Below are 18692 nucleotides of genomic sequence, written 5' to 3' on the forward strand. Positions count from 1 at the left end.
CCCCCACAGCATGCACCACCAGGAAAACAGTCGAGAAGGCGGCAGGATCAGCGTTACAGAGTTGCAGTAGTCGTCTTTGCTACTATGTTGCAGTTTTGCAGGCTTCCAGCGCGGCCAGCAGTCGATTCCTTGGCAGAAGGTGAAGAGAGAGATGCAGAGGAACTCGGATGAGCTCTTGCATTCGTTATCTAAGGAATCCCAAGAGACAGAGACCCTAAATAGCCAGAAAAGAGGGTTTGGCTACCTAGGAGAGAGGATAGGCTAGCAACACCTGAAGGAGCCTATCAGCAGGAGTCTCTGACGTCACCTGGTGGCACTGGCCACTCAGAGCAGTCCAGTGTGCCAGCAGCACCTCTGTTTCCAAGATGGCAGAGGTCTGGAGCACACTGGAGGAGCTCTGGACACCTCCCAGGGGAGGTGCAGGTCAGGGGAGTGGTCACTCCCCTTTCCTTTGTCCAGTTTCGCACCAGAGCAGGGCTAAGGGGTCCCTGAACCGGTGTAGACTGGCTTATGCAGAAATGGGCACCAAAAGTGCCCATGAAAGCATTTCCGGAGGCTGGGGGAGGCTACTCCTCCCCTGCCTTCACACCATTTTCCAAAGGGAGAGGGTGTAACACCCTCTCTCAGAGGAAGTTCTTTGTTCTGCCATCCTGGGCCAGGCCTGGCTGGACCCCAGGAGGGCAGAAGCCTGTCTGAGGGGTTGGCAGCAGCAGCAGCTGCAGTGAAACCCCAGGAAAGGCAGTTTGGCAGTACCAGGGTCTGTGCTACAGACCACTGGGATCATGGGATTGTGCCAACTATGCCAGGATGGCATAGAGGGGGCAATTCCATGATCATAGACATGTTACATGGCCATATTCGGAGTTACCATTGTGAAGCTACATATAGGTAGTGACCTATATGTAGTGCACGCGTGTAATGGTGTCCCCGCACTCACAAAGTCTGGGGAATTGGCCCTGAACAATGTGGGGGCACCTTGGCTAGTGCCAGGGTGCCCTCACACTAAGTAACTTTGCACCTAACCTTTACCAGGTAAAGGTTAGACATATAGGTGACTTATAAGTTACTTAAGTGCAGTGTAAAATGGCTGTGAAATAACGTGGACGTTATTTCACTCAGGCTGCAGTGGCAGGCCTGTGTAAGAATTGTCAGAGCTCCCTATGGGTGGCAAAAGAAATGCTGCAGCCCATAGGGATCTCCTGGAACCCCAATACCCTGGGTACCTCAGTACCATATACTAGGGAATTATAAGGGTGTTCCAGTAAGCCAATGTAAATTGGTAAAATTGGTCACTAGCCTGTTAGTGACAATTTGAAAGAAATGAGAGAGCATAACCACTGAGGTTCTGGTTAGCAGAGCCTCAGTGAGACAGTTAGGCACCACACAGGGAACACATACATATAGGCCACAAACTTATGAGCACTGGGGTCCTGACTAGCAGGGTCCCAGTGACACATAACAAACATACTGAAAACATATGGTTTTCACTATGAGCACCGGGCCCTGGCTAGCAGGATCCAGTGAGACAGTGAAAACACCCTGACATACACTCACAAACAGGCCAAAAGTGGGGATAACAAGGCTAGAAAGAGGCTACTTTCTCACAATATGTTCGTAGCCTGCAGGTCTAGCGTCAGAAGGGGATCCAGACTGATCCCCAGGCTCTTAACTTGCTTTTTGGGAGGAGGGAACTCACTAAGTGCCGAAGGACAGGTGCGAAAAATTCCAGGCCTTGGTTCAGGGCCCAGTATCATGACTTCCGTCTTCTCCTCATTTAGTTGCAATTTACTCTGAGTCATCCAGCTTGAGACCGCTTGCATACAAGTACGGAAAGCGGCTCCTTCTGAGGTCTCATTAGCAGAAAAGGAAACCACCAGTTGGGTGTCATCAGCATAGGCCACTAATGCTAACCCAAATGATTCTACCAAAGAGGCCAAGGGAGCCATATAAATGTTAAACAGTGTCGGACTAAGGGCAGAGCCCTGAGGTACACCACACCTGCACTGTAGTTTGTTTGATAGGAACGATCGATCTAGGACCTGAAAGGACCTGTCCTGTAGGAAGGAAGTAAACCAGGCAAGTGCCTGTTCCTTAATTCCGAGCTCCCTCATTCTCTGGATCAATACCTGGTGGTCTACTGTGTCAAAAGCTGCGCTCAAGTCCAGCATGATAATCACTGTGGTGAGACCCTGGTCAACCCGCTTTCTAGCCTCTTCCGTAACTGCAACTAATGCAGTTTCCGTGCTGTGACCAGTTCTAAAGCCCATCTGAGTGGGATGGAGCAACCTATTCTCTTCTAAAAAGGTAGAAAGTTGCCAATTGATGTATTTATCCAGAATTTTAGCGGGGGTGGGCAAAAGGGAAATGGGTTTAAAATTCTTCAACACTGTCGGGTCAAGAGAAGGTTTTTTTAATAGCGGTTTCACTATAGCATGCTTCCAAGAGCTATGTTCCTTTGGTAAGAGAATCATTAAGTAAATGTGTCAGCATCGGAACAATAACTTCCACCCCCTGCACAAATATGTGAGGAGGGGCAGAGTCCAGGGGGGATCCTGATTTCAGGGCACTCAAGAAATTTAACACTTGAGTTTGTGAAAGAGGGTTAAAGTGAGAAAGACAGGCTGTATTAACACCATTAACAAACTCCTCCTCCTGCATTGAAGAACTTTTCTCCCCAAAAGTGGCATAGATGTCCAAAATATTTTGGTGGAAAAATTCAGCTAGTAAATTGCTGTGTTCCATGGAAGCCTCTAAAGGATTGTCTTTCACTGGCGCGTGTAGAATATCTTTTAATATTTGAAAAACTACTTTGGGGGAACCTGCCGCTCCCTCAATTTTCTGCTGTTAGAAAACCCTCTGTGCCTCCTTAATTTCAGCATGATACCTTCTAATAGCCCCCTTGTAAGCTTCCCTATCTGCTGGAACAAACAGCTTTCTCCAAGTTCTTTCTAACTTTTTACATTCCTTTTTTAGGAGAAGTAATGAGGGGGTAAACCAAGGGGCACTAGTTGTTCTACGCGAACCAGACTTTTTCCTCAGGGGGAGAACTATGTCCAGACTTTCAGTGATCCAGTCACTGAAAGGCTCAACTTCAGATCCCCTCTTGCTCATGACACTGGACTTAAGAGATTCCAAAGTGACTAAAAAATTCTCTTTATCCAATTTATTCCACAATCTCCCGACCTGAACACCAGGCTTACTCCCACTCACCATTGTGCCCGTGGCTACTTCAATAGGAATTAAAAAGTGATCAGACCACGCTAGTGGGATCGGAGACCTACAAGTCAGGGCAGGAGTGTTACTAAACACTAAGGGGGTGATTCTAACTTCGGCGGGCGGCGGAGGCCGCCCGCCGAAGTTCCCCCACCAAAATACCGCTCCGCGGTCGAAAGACCGCTGAGGGTATTTTGGGATTTGCCCTGGGCTGGCGGGCGGCCGCCAAAAGGCCGCCCGCCAGCCCAGGGCAAATCAACCTTCCCACTAAGATGCCGGCTCAGAATTGAGCCGGCGGAGTGGGAAGGTGCGACGGGTGCAGTTGCACCCGTCGCGTATTTCAGTGTCTGCTAGGCAGACACTGAAATACTTTGTGGGGCCCTCTTACGGGGGCCCCTGCCGTGCCCATGCCATTGGCATGGGCACGGCAGGGGCCCCCAGGGGCCCCGCGGCACTCCCTACTGCCATCCTGTTCCTGGCGGGCGAACCGCCAGGAACAGGATGGCGGTAGGGGGTGTCAGAATCCCCCATGGCGGCGCAGCTAAGGGCAGCGGTAAACCGGCGGGAGACCGCCGGTTTACCCTTTCTGACCGCGGCCAAACCGCCGCGGTCAGAATGCCCTGCGGGGCACTGCCGGTCTGTCGGCGGTGCTCCCGCCGACCCTGGCCCCGGCGGTCTGAGACCGCCGGGGTTAGAATGAGGGCCTAAGTCAATAGTATGACCCATTTCGTGGGAAGGGCCATTGCTGCCGTACCACCAAGTAGATGCCTTGAATCTGTTCGTTCCGGGATCTCACCATAAATATTAAAATCTCCTAAGATTGTAAAATTAGGTCTGGCACATATAAAATCTGCCGTACAGTCTAAGAGAGAGTCTAAAAACTTTTCCAAGGGGCCTGGGGGTCGATAAATTAGGATCCCAGAGAAGGTATAACAAGGGTTAAGAGCTAGAGAAAAAAACATCCCTTCCCCCTCCACTAACTGAAGAGGCTGAAAGGTAAGGTTCAAACAGTCCCTATAAATGACTGTAATACCCCCTCCTCTTGTCATGGTGGTCGCCTCATCCTAGGTCTTAAATGCTGCCCATTGGGACCGGCCAGTGAGAGGGCTGAATTCAGAACACAGCCTCGTGCACAAGACCCCGCTGGATGAGCACCTGATCCCGGAGGGGGGTCACCTCAGTCCATGCCATAGTCAATCCTGAGCTTTCGTGTCACAACCTGAAGCATTCTGGGTGTTGTAGTCTTGGGGTGTTAAAGTTATCAGACTAATACACCTGATGGCAGGGATTTGTAGGTGACATGTCCGGAAGTGAGGCCCCCCTAAACCTGATACAGACCTGGCCCTACCCGGCAAGACTCAGAGGCCGTGATAGCAGACCCCTAGAAGTGTGGGGGGTCTTTTCTCTCTCTGAAGTAACCGAGGAGGGGCCTCTACCTCTTCTAGGCTTTTAGAAAGCAGACACAGGCCGGACACCGCCTCCCGAGCCACCCCCTCCTTGATGTACCCACCCGACCCCCAAACCACCACCTGAGACCATTCAGAGCAGCCCCGGGCCCAGTGTCGGCCACCTGGTCTTCAAGGCGCTAGCCACACGTCTGCTAACGAGGCGCTGACATTAAAGAGAACCCCAGGAAGCGGGTGCTCTGAGCAGGGGCCTGCTCTGCTCCCTCCCCCAGCCCCCCCACCTCTCCCTGGTCCACACATACCCCCTCCCACCTGCGCTCACTGTCTGAGCTCCTGGAATTCATTAGGAAGAAAGTCCCCCTGTGAGGACTGGAGGGCGGTGGCCTCAGTGATGTGCTGAACGGAAGATGAAAGGAGGAGCAAGGCCAGGCAGCTTGTTAGGAGAGGGACACGAGAGGGAAGGAGGGGGTGAGGAGGGAGAGGAGAGACGGAGGAACAGATGAAAGGAAGAGCAAGGCCAGGCAGCTTGTTAGGAGAGGGTCACAAAAGGGAAGGAGGGGGTGAGGACGGAGGGGTGAGGAGAGGAGAAACGGAGGAACAGATGAAAGGAGGAGCAAGGCCACGCGGCTTGTTAGGAGAGGGACGCGAGAGGGAAGGAGGGAGTGAGGAGGGAGGGTTGAAGAGAGGAGAGACGGGGAGAAATGGACGAGGGGGGGGAAAAGATGAAAGAAGAGCAAGGGGATGCAGCTTGTTAGGAGAGGGACGCGAGAGGGAAGGAGGGAGTGAGGAGGGAGGGGTGAGGAGAGACGGGGGAACAGATGAAAGGAGGAGCAAGGCCAGGCAGCTTGTTAGGAGAGGGACAGGAGAGGGAAGGAGGGAGTGAGGAGGGAGGGGTGAGGAGAGGAGATGTGATGAGAGGAGAGACGGAGTAACAGATGAAAGGAGGAGCAAGGCCAGGCAGCTTGTTAGGAGAGGGACAGGAGAGGAAAGGAGGGAGTGAGGAGGGAGGGGTGAAGAGAGGAGATGTGATGAGAGGAGAGACGGAGGAACAGATGAAAGGAGGAGCAAGGCCAGGCAGCTTGTTAGGAGAGGATCGAGAAAGGGAAAGAGGGAGTGAGGAGGGAGGGAGGGGGTAGGAGATGAAAGGAGAGACAGAGGAACAGATGAAAGGAGGAGCAAGGCCTGGCAGCTTGTTAGGAGAAAGAGACAGCGAGGAGGGAGGGAGAGGGTAGGGGATGAGAGGAGAGACAGAGGAACAGAGGAGGTGCGATGGTGAGGAAGAGGAGCTGGATTGGGGAGACGGAGAGGGGAAGGATAGACGGGGGGAGACATGACAGTACGAGGTGGGTGGAACAGATGAAATGCGGAGAAACCGAAGACGAAAGGGGAACAGAGGGGAGGAAGCTGCGGGGGTGAAGCAGAGACGAGGACAAAGGGGGAGAAAGCCAAATAATGACAAGAGATCGTCTGAAAGGACGTGAGGGGATGAGGGAATATGGGGTGTGAGAGGAAAAAAGAGAACTGAGACCGAAGGTAAGTGATGAAGGGGAGGGTAGAGCGGGGGGGGGGGGGAGAGGGAAGGTGAGAGATGGAGGGAACGAGAGACAGGACAGGTGGAGAGCAAGGACAAGGATGGAGGGACTGAATGAGGGCAGACCGGTGGGAGGGAGGGCTTGTAAGGATGTGAAGGAGGGAAAGGGAAAGGAAAGACAGGAGATACAGAAGAGGGCAGAGAAGGAGGGAGAGTTGAAGGAGGAGAGAGAGGCCAGAGAAGGAAGGGTTGGAGGGGAGGGAGCTGGAGGCAAGATGAGGTATGGAAAGAGGGTCCCAGGGAGGAAGGCGAGGGGGGATAAGGGGAGGGGGCGGAGTGACACAGGAGAGGGAAGGGGAAGAACTAACGAGGGGGAGAGAGAGAGGGGAGAATAAAGTACACGATGGAGTGAGATGGTGAGGCCAGGGATGAAGGAGGGACAATGAGCGGGAAAGCGAGAGGGTAGAAAAGGAGGGAGGCTGAGGAAGGGTGGAAGAGAGATGAAGGGAAAGAAAGGAGAGGAATGACAAAATTGGACGACACTGAGGGAGGGACTGAGGGACAGGAGGAGTGAGGGCGGGAGGGGAGGAAGTGAGTGCCGAGGAGGGAGGATTGACGAAGAGGAGGAAAGGAGAAGGGAATGTTATTGGTGCCCCCCCATTCCTAAGGGTGGGTTTGACTGGTGAACCCCAAAATGAGGCTCAGGCGGAAGCACGTGGTCTGTCTGCATGTAGGGAGCCCCCCCCCCTGCACTAGAGAGCCTCAATGGAAGCCTCTTTGTACTGGTGGAGGTGGCACCCATGGCTGTGCCCAGCACCAGAGCTCATTGTCTGGCACTGACCGAATGTGCCATCATCCTTGGACTGGTGAATGTGGCACCCATGGCTGTGCCCAACACCAGAGCTCGGGGTGTGGCACTGGCTGAAGGTGCCCTACCCTCTGGACTAGTGAAAGTGGCTCCCATGGCTGTGCCCAGCACCAGAGCTTATTGTCTGGCACTGGCGGAAGGTGCCCTACTCTCTGTACCGGTGAATTTGGTACCCATGGCTGTGCCCAACACCAAATCTCATTGTCTGGCACTGGAGGAATTTGTCCTACTCTCTGGACTAGTGAATGTGGCAGCCAGGGCTGTGCCCAGCACCAGAGCTCGGGGTCTGGCAGTGGCGGAAGGTGTCCTTCTCTTTACACATGTGTCACCCATGGATGTGCCCATATCAGAGCTCGTTCTCAGGCACTGTAGGAAAGTGCCATCTTCTTTGGGCTGGTGAAAGTGGCACCCATGGGTGTGCCCAACACCCGAGCTGTTTGTCTGCCACTGGCTGAATGTGCCATCATCTTTGGACTGGTGAATGTGGGCCCCATGGCTGGGCCCAACACCAGAGCTCGTTCTCCGGCACTATAGGAATGTGTCCTACTCTCTCGACTGGTGAATGTGGCACCCATGGCAGTGCCCAGCACCAAAGCTCGTTGCCTGGCACTGGTGGAAAGTGTCCTCACCTTTCGACTTGTAAATGTGGCAATGAAGGCTGTGCCCAACCCCAGAGCGCATTCACCAGCAGTGATGGAATGCATCATCTCCTTTGGACTAGTGAAGGTGGCGCCCACGGCTCCACATCAAGTAGTGCAAAGTGCATACAGTTGTGGGCCTCCACATCGAGTAGTGCGAAGCGCATACCAGGTGTGGGTCTTCATTTCGAATAGCGTCATGAGTGTACAGTGTGACGAGGTCTACATTGGATAATATCTAGTAGTTATCATAAGTGGGCCTCCACCTGAAGTAGTGTCAAGTGCACACCACATGTGGACTTTCATGTCAAGTGGTGTCACATGCATAGATTGTATGGGACTCTATATCAAATAATGCAGAGCACACAGCACCGATGGGCTGTAACACCGAGTACTGTTAGGTTTATACCAAGTGTGAGCCTCCACATCAAGAAGTGCCAAGTGCATGCATACCACATGTGGGCCTCCACATGAAGCGGTGGTAAGTGCATACTATATGTGTGCCTCCACATCAAGCAGTGCCAAGTGCATGCATACCACATGTGGGCCTCCACATGAAGTGGTGGTAAGTGCATACTACATGTGGGCCTCCACATCAAGCAGTGTCAAGTGCATGCATACCGCATGTGGGCCTCCACATCAAGCGGTGTCAAGTGCGTGCATACTACATGTGGGCCTCCACATCAAGCAGTGCCAAGTGCATGCATACCAAATGTGGGCCTCCACATCAAGCAGTGCCAAGTGCATGCATACCATATGTGGGCCTCCACATGAAGTGGTGGTAAGTGCATACTACATGTGGGCCTCCACATCAAGCAGTGCCAAGTGCATGCATACTACATGTGGGCCTCCACATCAAGCAGTGCCAAGTGCATGCATACCATATGTGGGCCTCCACATGAAGTGGTGGTAAGTGCATACTACATGTGTGCCTCCACATCAAGCAGTGCCATGTGCATGCATACCACATGTGGCCTCCACATGAAGTGGTGGTAAGAACATACTACATGTGGGCCTCCACATCAAGCAGTGCCAAGCGCAAGCATACCACATGTGGGCCTCCACATCAAGCGGTGCCAAGTGCGTGCATACCACATGTGGGCCTCCACATCAAGCGGTGCCAAGTGCGTGCATACCACATGTGGGCCTCCGCATGAAATGGTGACAAGTGCATACTACATGTGGGCCTCCACATCAAGTACTGTCAGGTGCCTGCTGCACGTGTGCCTCCACATCACTCCTTGGTTGCGGGAGACATGGGTGACCAGGCGAGTGCTGAGTGGAGGTTTCTGTTGCTGAGGTTCAGATTTGTAGGGCCTGGGTTGCGCATGGACTTGTACAAGAGTATGTGCTTGGGACTGGGAGCCCATGGAGGTCTTTGAGATGAGTTTGAGTGTGATTGTGAGCCTGGCTGCTGTATTTTGGATGACCTGGAATCTTTGGTGAGCTGTGAGGCGGTGGGGCCATGGTGTGTGTTTCCTTAGCCATGCTTCCTAGTGATCCGGCCTGTGCGACGGTTCTTTGGGTGCTGAGAGGGATCCCACTGAGGATTTTCAAAGGGGCTCCAGGATCTGGAAGCAGGAGGAGGTGACCAAGTTGATCTAGCTGGACATCAAGATTCGGTTGTCAGTTCCTATCTCTAGGTTCCCGGCTTGTTTCAACAGGTTGGGTGTCAGTCCTAGTTTGGGTGGACACCAGTTCGCTGTCCAGACCTAGGTTTTTTTCCAAAGGGCACCACCTCTGGCTTCATCTGGTTGGTGACTTCGGACTTGCAGGAAGTGCCTTTTGTCTGGTTTTGAGAAAGGGAGAGGGTTATCTGTCTCTCGTCCAGCCTGCCCTACGACGCTCAAGTAACTAAACTCACCTCATCTTGTGACTGTTTTTATGCAAGAGGAGGAAGCTTCTCAGTTTCTACCTCTTGAACTGCAAACAGATGTGGGAACAGCACTTGTGTCAGCAAGGCTTGACTCCAGTAATGCCCTCTATCTAGCTATTCACCAATGCTCTTTGCAAACATTGCAATATCTCCAAAATTCGGCTGCAAGACTTTTGAAGAAAGTTCCTAAGTTGCAGCCCATTTCGGGGGCTTTACAGGAGCTTCACTGGCTGCAGTAAAGAACAGACTCAGATTCAAGGCCCTTGGTCCCACTCACAGAGCCTTACAAGGGGCTGCTCCAGGCTGTTTGAAGAGCAGTCTTGCCTGGTATGATCCCAGTAGGCCACTTCCATCTGCGAATTCTTGAACAATAAATGCCTCTAGGATCAGGAGATCCAACTGTGGGGTGGGGGCAGAAGTTTCATCTATACCAGATCCCGTCTCTGGAACAATTTACCGGAACAGTTGAGAAGCCAATCCAATCACCTGATATTCAGAAAACTTCTTAAAACCTCGCTTTTTTCTGGTCCTTAAATTGAGAGGTAAAAAAATAAATCAGCTTACTTTGGCAGGATTGTAGTCAGTTAGTATGGTTAACACAGCGCCAAGACACCGTTGGCATTTGTGCGCTTCTGGAAAATATATCAGTATCAATATCTTATTGGCGTACAAGACGAAGCTGAAGCTGTTGACATGGGTGATGTTGGCAAGCGGTGCCCTGTAGATATTGAAGAGCATGAGGCTCAGCGAGGATTCTTGGGGGGCTCCATGGATAAAGTTGGAGGCGGAAGAGCTCTGCAGATCCAGGCTGACAGACTGAGTGAGTCCAGTTAGGAAAGAGCAGATCAACCAGACCGCGGCTCCCCGTATGCCAGTTTCATGGAGCGTTTGGATGAGAATGGGGTGAGAGACGATGTCAAATGCAGCGGAGAGGTCGAGAAGGATGAGTGCGGCTGTGTCCCCCTTGTCCATGATAAGGCGGTTGTCACCGGTAACAGCGATGAGGGCAGAATCTGGCTGTGATTGGACCTGAATCCAGACGGTGGGTGGAGGCGGTTGTCATTGAGGTGGCCAGCCAGTCTTTAGCTGGGTAGGGTAACAAGCAGATCAACCTGTAGTTCTCCAAAGTCTTGGGTGTGTTGAATGTTTCTTCAGTAGCGGCAGTGAGGGGGCGTGCTCCTAGGTGTCCAGGAAAGTGGCAGCAGTGAGTGAGTCACTAAGCACTGGAATGAGGGCAGCGCCAACGGAGTTGAGTCCTCTGGTGCAAATGAAATGGGGACAGGGAGTCTGATGGGGCTCCCGAGTGGATGGAGTGGATGGTGGCAGCGGTTTCCATAGCGGTGGTCATGGGTCAGCGTGGTATCACGGTTTCTGGAGTGGTCGTCTCGTCAGGTTGGAGGGCGGCGACAGTTGATTAGCTGGTGAGCAAAGTTGTAAATGGTTCTGATTTTGCTGCTGAAGGGTAGTGCTCTCACTAGTCGGAGGGTTCAGATACTTGGGACACCTCTACCCTGTCTCTACTGAGACCTAGCAGGCAGTGACCCCTCCCCCCTGAACAATGCCCTGCAGGGAGTAGGATTCTGTTGTGTTCACTAGGTTTGTTGCATACAGCCAGGGTCACTTAATTATGTGGGGGTGGACTAAACTATACTGAAGGGAAAACACAGACAGCTTCTTCAGTGGCATTATTCTCCAGTTATTAAACACAATGACTCACTGCAGAGTCCCACATGCTTTAAAAAATACAGAGATTCTTTAAAAAAGAAAATTACACATCGAGCATGTACTGTTCAGTTATTGACTTAAATTCCCGACTGTGCCCTGCATAGAAACTCAGGAAGGCATAAACCTCCACGTACGCATATGTTGTATAAAAAGGTGCTACAGTGGTTGCATCACGGCAGTCGCGGCTGGTGAATTCGAAAAGTGGCGGGCGGGGGCAGGGGGATAAAGTAAAAATAAAATATAAATTAAAAAAACACAACTTACCTGGACGTCGCCGCCGCTCTCCGCTGCACTGCAGGCTCCCAGCCTGCTCTGCGGCCAATCAGGACGCTGCTCAAAGCAGCGTTATGATTGGCTGGAGTGCCCTGGCTGGGCGTGCCAACGCAGACTGGGAGCCTGGGCTGGCTCTTTTCAGCTTGGCAACACCGTGCCGAGTTGGAGAGAGCCTTTGTGCGCATGTGTGTTTGGCCGACCAGAGAAGGCCGGCCAAACATACATGCGCACTGAGGGGAGTGCTCTGTGCACTCCCCTCACGCTCGTCACAACCATGGCCCCGCCACCTTTAAAAATAAAACAATAATAAACGTGGTTAATTATCGTTTTATTTTCAAAGGTTTTGCAGCTCCTGCTGCTGGCGGAGTGGGGGATTGGCGACGCTCCTCTGCCCTAACGGAGAAGCTGCCCTTAATCACAGGGCCTTGGATCCACCCTTTGCCTGCAGTAAGCTGTCCGGATGCACCACCCTGGTGCCTGGAGTCCAGCAGGAGTGATGCGCTCTTCTGTCTCTCGCCACCTCCACCAATGACCACAGGCTCAAGAATCAGAGGGTCGGTGTTAAAAAAGGGGGGAAGGGGAATGGTATCATGGGGAAAAACTGTCCTCCCTTTGCTGAAGAAACCCACTCACCAACTACAGACCCATCTCCCTCCTTAAGTCTTAAGGGAAAATGATTGAGAGACACCTCACTGAATACCTCAATGATCTCCAACTCCTCAAAACCACTCAGTCTGGTTTCAGAACCAATCACAGCATGGAGACTTCCCTCATCGCCACCACAGACAACTTCCGTATGATTCTGTACGGAGGGGATAGATTGCTGAGTTACCAAGGCACACCAAATAAGTCCATAAAGGCCAGAATGTAGTAATGTCTGTTAAACAATGAACAGAAACAGTCTGTGTAATTCAGTAGAATCTGTTTATTCCAGGTATGCTGGTTCCAAAGTACAACAACCGAGTAACAGCCGACACGTGTTTCGTCATCAAGACTTTTTCAAGGCTATAAGATGGACATATAAAGAAAAAATATATATGAGATGGAATAACGGCAACAGGGAATTTTTTTTGTTGTGATTGAAACCTCCCACACTCAAAAATTGAATAAATTGTGTGAATATATAGAGGGGAGAAAAAACTGCCATAAGAGGGAGATAGGTCTGTACGGAGGAGACACGGTGGCCTTCATCCTTCTGGACCTCTCTGCAGCACTTAACATGGTCTTCCACTCAATCCTCATGTAGCGCCTACACGACATCGGAATCCAAGAACACGCACTCCAATCGATCTGCTCCTTTCGCATTGGAAGGACCCAGTCACTCAGCCTGACACCGTACATCTCGGACAACTGCCACCTCGTCTGCGGAATTCTGTAAGGATCCTCCGAGAGCCCGACCCTCTTCAATGCATACTTGACCCTTCTGGCATCATCTGCTCTCACAACATCAATGTCCTCTCTTGCTCTGACAATACAACACTCTTTCTCTCCCTCATGGAAAAGACATCCAGTACCTCGATCAAGTTCAATGTCTGTGTGATTGCAATCGCCGACTGGATGAAGACCAACTGTCTAAAGCTGAACACTGACGAGACCAAAATCGTGATCTTTGGGAAGAGCAAATTACAGCAGTAATCCACCTGGTGCCCAACAGAGTTAGGACTGACAACCACCCCCCCATCCATACCAACCACCCCCACCACCCATACCAAGAACCTTAGAATAACCATTGACTGCAAACTCGATATAGCCGCCGAAGTCAATGCTGTCAGTGCCTGATGCTTCCACACCTGAAGATGCTGAGGAAGATTTTCACAAAGCTCCCAATCAGCACCGGGAAAACCACCACAAGCAAACTGGACTACGGAACAACCTCTATGCCGGGATAGAAAAACATTCACCAGAAGACTGCCGACCATTCAAAACTGGGTGACCACAATCACCCTCAACCTCTCATACCACACTCACATCACACCACATCTGCAGCAGCCCACTGGCTTCCATACACAAACTAGCACAATTCAAACCCCTCACTCGCGCATAATCCTGGCCCCTCAAACCTCAACAATGCCATCTGCTTGACAACTGTTCCAGACATCTCTGCTCGCCCAGACTCCCACTTGCACACATCCCATGCACACTGAAAACCAGATCCAGCAGTCAAGCCTTCTCCGACATTGCTCCTAAAGCATGGAACGACCTGTTGCTACACCTTAGAGCCTCCCCTGGAATTCCGCAAGAAGCTTAAGTCCTGGCTTTTCCAGTAGTCCCACTAGGCCCTAAGCTGACCAGACTCCCACCTGCTCAGTGCCAGAATACCCTCTCGGCGATGGAGTGCTCCATAAATGTACAGAACATAACAAGCAGACACTGGACTCCGCCACCCGACTCGTCACTTCTGCTGGTCATTGAGTCCTACAGCGACTCTCTGAAGGCAAAGAGATATCTTTAGTAACTTGCCATGAAATTTGTACGCAAACCTGTAAGATTCAGTAGCTATATGCCTTGAAAGCAACTCTATGGGGCATATTTACAAGCCTTGTGCGCTGCTGGTGCGTCACTTTTTTTGGCGTTTCAGCTGAATATAGTGCAGACTCAGATCTACAAGGCTGCACAAAGCCACTTTGCGTGGGTTTTTATCACCTAGTAGCGCAAGTCGCTGTGTTGCCTTACGCTGCGTCAGGGAGGCGTTCCATGTAATATACGCTGTTCAGCTGGGCTGTTTATGCCACAAATAAAGGCTGGAAGTATTGCTTACATCTTGGAACTGCTGGAGTGATTGTTGACGTCCGCTCACACTAAAGGCACCATTTATGAGGAAGTCACGCAGCACAGTAAGTCACCTTGTTGCGCAGCACTATGTGACAGGGAAAGGATAGGAACGCGCCATATTTAAAACAATATGTCACATTCCTGTCCTTTCGCGTGCGCTGCCGCACAATCTGCTGCCTAGCGACGACGAGGGTACCCTTGCACCACGGTCATATGTTTTGGGGATTCTTCTGGAGATTAAGGACACTTATACAAACCAGAGTTATGCAGAAAACTATTGTTTGCAATTACATGCAACATTCAATCTGTCCTATTTGAAATAATTGTGTTGAGATAAAATTCATCTGAGTGGAATTCTCAGCCCTTTCATGCCTTGATACATTGATGAAAAGGTAAATTGAAACAATTGTCCATCAGGAGCTGAATTATATTCCCCGTGCATCCTTCTCAGAAACTTCTGATATTTCCAAGCAATCATCAAGAACTTAATGCATGGAAATTATTCTGCTTTCCCAGGCTGCTGGTTTGAGAGGGGCTGTGTGGGGTGGTGGGATTAAATTATACACTTTAAAAGTTTAGGGGGACCTGAAACTTTGTCGCCAGGGCTGTTGATCCAAGGTGAGACCCGACACAAACATGCGGGACTGTGACTCCCCAGACCTGACTGCCCACTTGAAAAAGTATTTCTTGGCTGAATTTAGGACCCTGCATGGCATATTGGTAAAAACACAAAGTCCAATACAGAATAAACTGTGTCCCAGGCCCAGGTCTCGGGTGCGGCTGCATCACTCTTGCTTCTATCTTCTCATTGCCTTACCCAATTTTATGAGTGCCCCCTCATAGCTTCCCTCATTTTCACAGCTTTTTCCTTGCTGTTTCCCCTGTTCTTTGTGTGCCTTCTCCTTGCTTTTCCCTTATTGTCTATATTGCCTCCTTGCTTTCCCTCATTTTTTAGTGCTTTCTCCTGGCTTTTCCCTCGCTCTCACTGCCTTCTCCTGGCTTTTCCCTCGCTCTCAATGCTTTCTCCCTGCTTTTCCCACGCTCTCACTGCTTTCTCCTTGCTTTTCCCTCGCTCTCACTCCTTTCTTTTTGCTTTTCCCTCGCTCTCACTGCTTTCTCCTTGCTTTTCCCTCGCTCTCCCTGCTTTCTCCTTGCTTTTCTCTCACTCTCCCTGCTTTCTCCTTACTTTTCCCACGTTTTCACTGCTTTCTCCTTTCTTTTCCCCTACATTTTGTGTGTGCCTTCTCCTTGCTTTTCCCTCGTTTTCTCAGCTTTTTCTCAGCTTTTCCCCTATTTTTGTGAGCCTCCCTACTTTTCCCTCATTTTCACTGGTTTCTCCCTCTTTCTTTCCCCTGTCTTTGTGTGCCTTCTCCTTGCTTTTGCCTTGTTTTTTTGTGTGTCCCTTCTCCTTGCTTTTTGTGTGCATTATGTTTGCTTTTCCCTTGTTTTCACTTTCTCCATTCCTTTTCTGTCATTTTTTTATGTGCCTTCTCCCAGCTTTCCTTTTGTTTTTTTGTGTGCCTTCTCCTAGCTTTTCTTTTGTTTTTTTGTGTGCCCTCTCCTAGGTTTTCTTTTGTTTTTTGAGTGCCTTCTCCTAGCTTTTCTTTTGTTTTTTGTGTGCCTTCTCCTAGCTTTTTTTTTTTTTTTTGTGTGCCTTTTCCCAGCTTTCCTTTTGTTTTTTGTGTCTCTTCTCCTAGCTTTCCCCCCATGGTTTGTGTGCCTTCTCCTTGCTTTTCTTTTGTTTTTTTGTGCCTTCTCCTAGCTTTTCTTTTGTTTTTTTTGTGTGCCTTCTCTTAGCTTTTCTTTTGTTTTTGTTTGTGTCCCTTCTCCTAGCTTTTCTTTAGTTTTTTTTTGTGTGACTTCTCCTAGCTTTTCTTTTGTTTTTTTTGTGCGCCTTCTCCCAGCTTTCCTTTTGTTTTTTTGTGTGCCTTCTCCTAGCTTTCCCCCATGTTTTGTGTGCCTTCTCCTAGCTTTTCTTTTGTTTATTGTGTGCTTTTCCCTCGCTCTCACTGCTTTCTCCTTGCTTTTCCCTCGCTCTCCCTGCTTTCTCCTTGCTTTTCCCTCGCTCTCCCTGATTTCTCCTTGCTTTAACCTCGTTTTCATTGCTTTCTCCTTTCTTTTCCCCTCCATTTTCTGTGTGCCTTCTCCTTGCTTTTCCCTCATTTTCTCAGCTTTTTCTCTGCTTTTCCCCTATTTTTGTGAGCCTCCCTACTTTTCCCTCATTTTCACCGGTTTCTTCTTCTTTCTTTCCCCTGTCTTTGTGTGCCTTCTCCTTGGTTTTGCCTTGTTTTTTTGTGTCCCTTCTCCTTTCTTTTTTCCCCATTTGTGTGTGCATTCTATTTGCTTTTCCCTTGTTTTCACTTTCTCCATCCCTTTTCTGTTATTTTTGTATGTGCCTTCTCCCAGCTTTTCTTTTGTTTTTTTGTGTGCCTTCTCCTAGCTTTTCTTTTGGTTTATTTGTGTGCCTTTTCCTAGCTTTTCTTTATTTTTGTGTGTGCCCTATCCTAGCTTTTCTTTTAATTTTTTTGTGTGTCTTCTCCTAGCTTTTCTTTCGTTTTTTTGTGTGTGCCCTCTCCTTGCTTTCCTTTTGTTTTTTTGTGCGCCTACTCCCAGCTTCCTTTTGTTTTTTTGTGTGCCGTCTCCTGGCTTTCCCCCATGTTTTGTGTGTCTTCTCCTTCCTTTTCTTTTTTTTTTTTTTGTGCCTTCTCCTAGCTTTTCTTTTGGTTTTTTTGTGTGCCTTCTCTTAGCTTTTCTTTTGTTTTTTTGTGTGCCTTCTCCTTGCTTTTCGTTTATTTTTTTTGTGCGCCTTCTCCCAGCTTTCCTTTTGTTTCTTTTGTGTGCCTTCTCCTAGCTTTTCTTTTACTTTTTTGTGTGCCTTCTCCTAGCTTTTCTTTTGTTTTTTTTGTGTGCCTTCTCCCAGCTTTCCCCCCATGTTTTGTGTGTCTTCTCCTTGCTTTTCTTTTGTTTTTTTGTGCCCTATCCTGGCTTTTCTTCTATTTTTTTTGTGTGCTTTCTCCTGGCTTTCTTTTGTTTTTTTGTGCGCCTTCTCCCAGCTTTCCTTTTGTTTTTTTTTGTGTGCCGTCTCCTAGCTTTCCCCCAATGTTTTGTGTGTCTTCTCCTTGCTTTTCTTTTGTTTTTTTTGTGCCTTCTCCTAGCTTTTCTTTTTTTTTGTGTGCCTTCTCTTAGCTTTTCTTTAGTTTTTTTGTGCCTTCTCCTAGCTTTTCTTTTGTTTTTTTTGTGTGCCTTCTCTTAGCTTTTCTTTTGTTTTTGTTTGTGTCCCTTCTCCTAGCTTTTCTTTAGTTTTTTTTTGTGTGACTTCTCCTAGCTTTTCTTTTGTTTTTTTTGTGCGCCTTCTCCCAGCTTTCCTTTTGTTTTTTTGTGTGCCTTCTCCTAGCTTTCCCCCATGTTTTGTGTGCCTTCTCCTAGCTTTTCTTTTGTTTATTGTGTGCTTTTCCCTCGCTCTCACTGCTTTCTCCTTGCTTTTCCCTCGCTCTCCCTGCTTTCTCCTTGCTTTTCCCTCGCTCTCCCTGATTTCTCCTTGCTTTAACCTCGTTTTCATTGCTTTCTCCTTTCTTTTCCCCTCCATTTTCTGTGTGCCTTCTCCTTGCTTTTCCCTCATTTTCTCAGCTTTTTCTCTGCTTTTCCCCTATTTTTGTGAGCCTCCCTACTTTTCCCTCATTTTCACCGGTTTCTTCTTCTTTCTTTCCCCTGTCTTTGTGTGCCTTCTCCTTGGTTTTGCCTTGTTTTTTTGTGTCCCTTCTCCTTTCTTTTTTCCCCATTTGTGTGTGCATTCTATTTGCTTTTCCCTTGTTTTCACTTTCTCCATCCCTTTTCTGTTATTTTTGTATGTGCCTTCTCCCAGCTTTTCTTTTGTTTTTTTGTGTGCCTTCTCCTAGCTTTTCTTTTGGTTTATTTGTGTGCCTTTTCCTAGCTTTTCTTTATTTTTGTGTGTGCCCTATCCTAGCTTTTCTTTTAATTTTTTTGTGTGTCTTCTCCTAGCTTTTCTTTCGTTTTTTTGTGTGTGCCCTCTCCTTGCTTTCCTTTTGTTTTTTTGTGCACCTACTCCCAGCTTCCTTTTGTTTTTTTGTGTGCCGTCTCCTGGCTTTCCCCCATGTTTTGTGTGTCTTCTCCTTCCTTTTCTTTTTTTTTTTTTTGTGCCTTCTCCTAGCTTTTCTTTTGGTTTTTTTGTGTGCCTTCTCTTAGCTTTTCTTTTGTTTTTTTGTGTGCCTTCTCCTTGCTTTTCGTTTATTTTTTTTGTGCGCCTTCTCCCAGCTTTCCTTTTGTTTCTTTTGTGTGCCTTCTCCTAGCTTTTCTTTTACTTTTTTGTGTGCCTTCTCCTAGCTTTTCTTTTGTTTTTTTTGTGTGCCTTCTCCCAGCTTTCCCCCCATGT

This window comes from Pleurodeles waltl, chromosome 3_1, assembly GCF_031143425.1.
Source record: "Pleurodeles waltl isolate 20211129_DDA chromosome 3_1, aPleWal1.hap1.20221129, whole genome shotgun sequence".
Classification (NCBI taxonomy): domain Eukaryota; kingdom Metazoa; phylum Chordata; class Amphibia; order Caudata; family Salamandridae; genus Pleurodeles; species Pleurodeles waltl.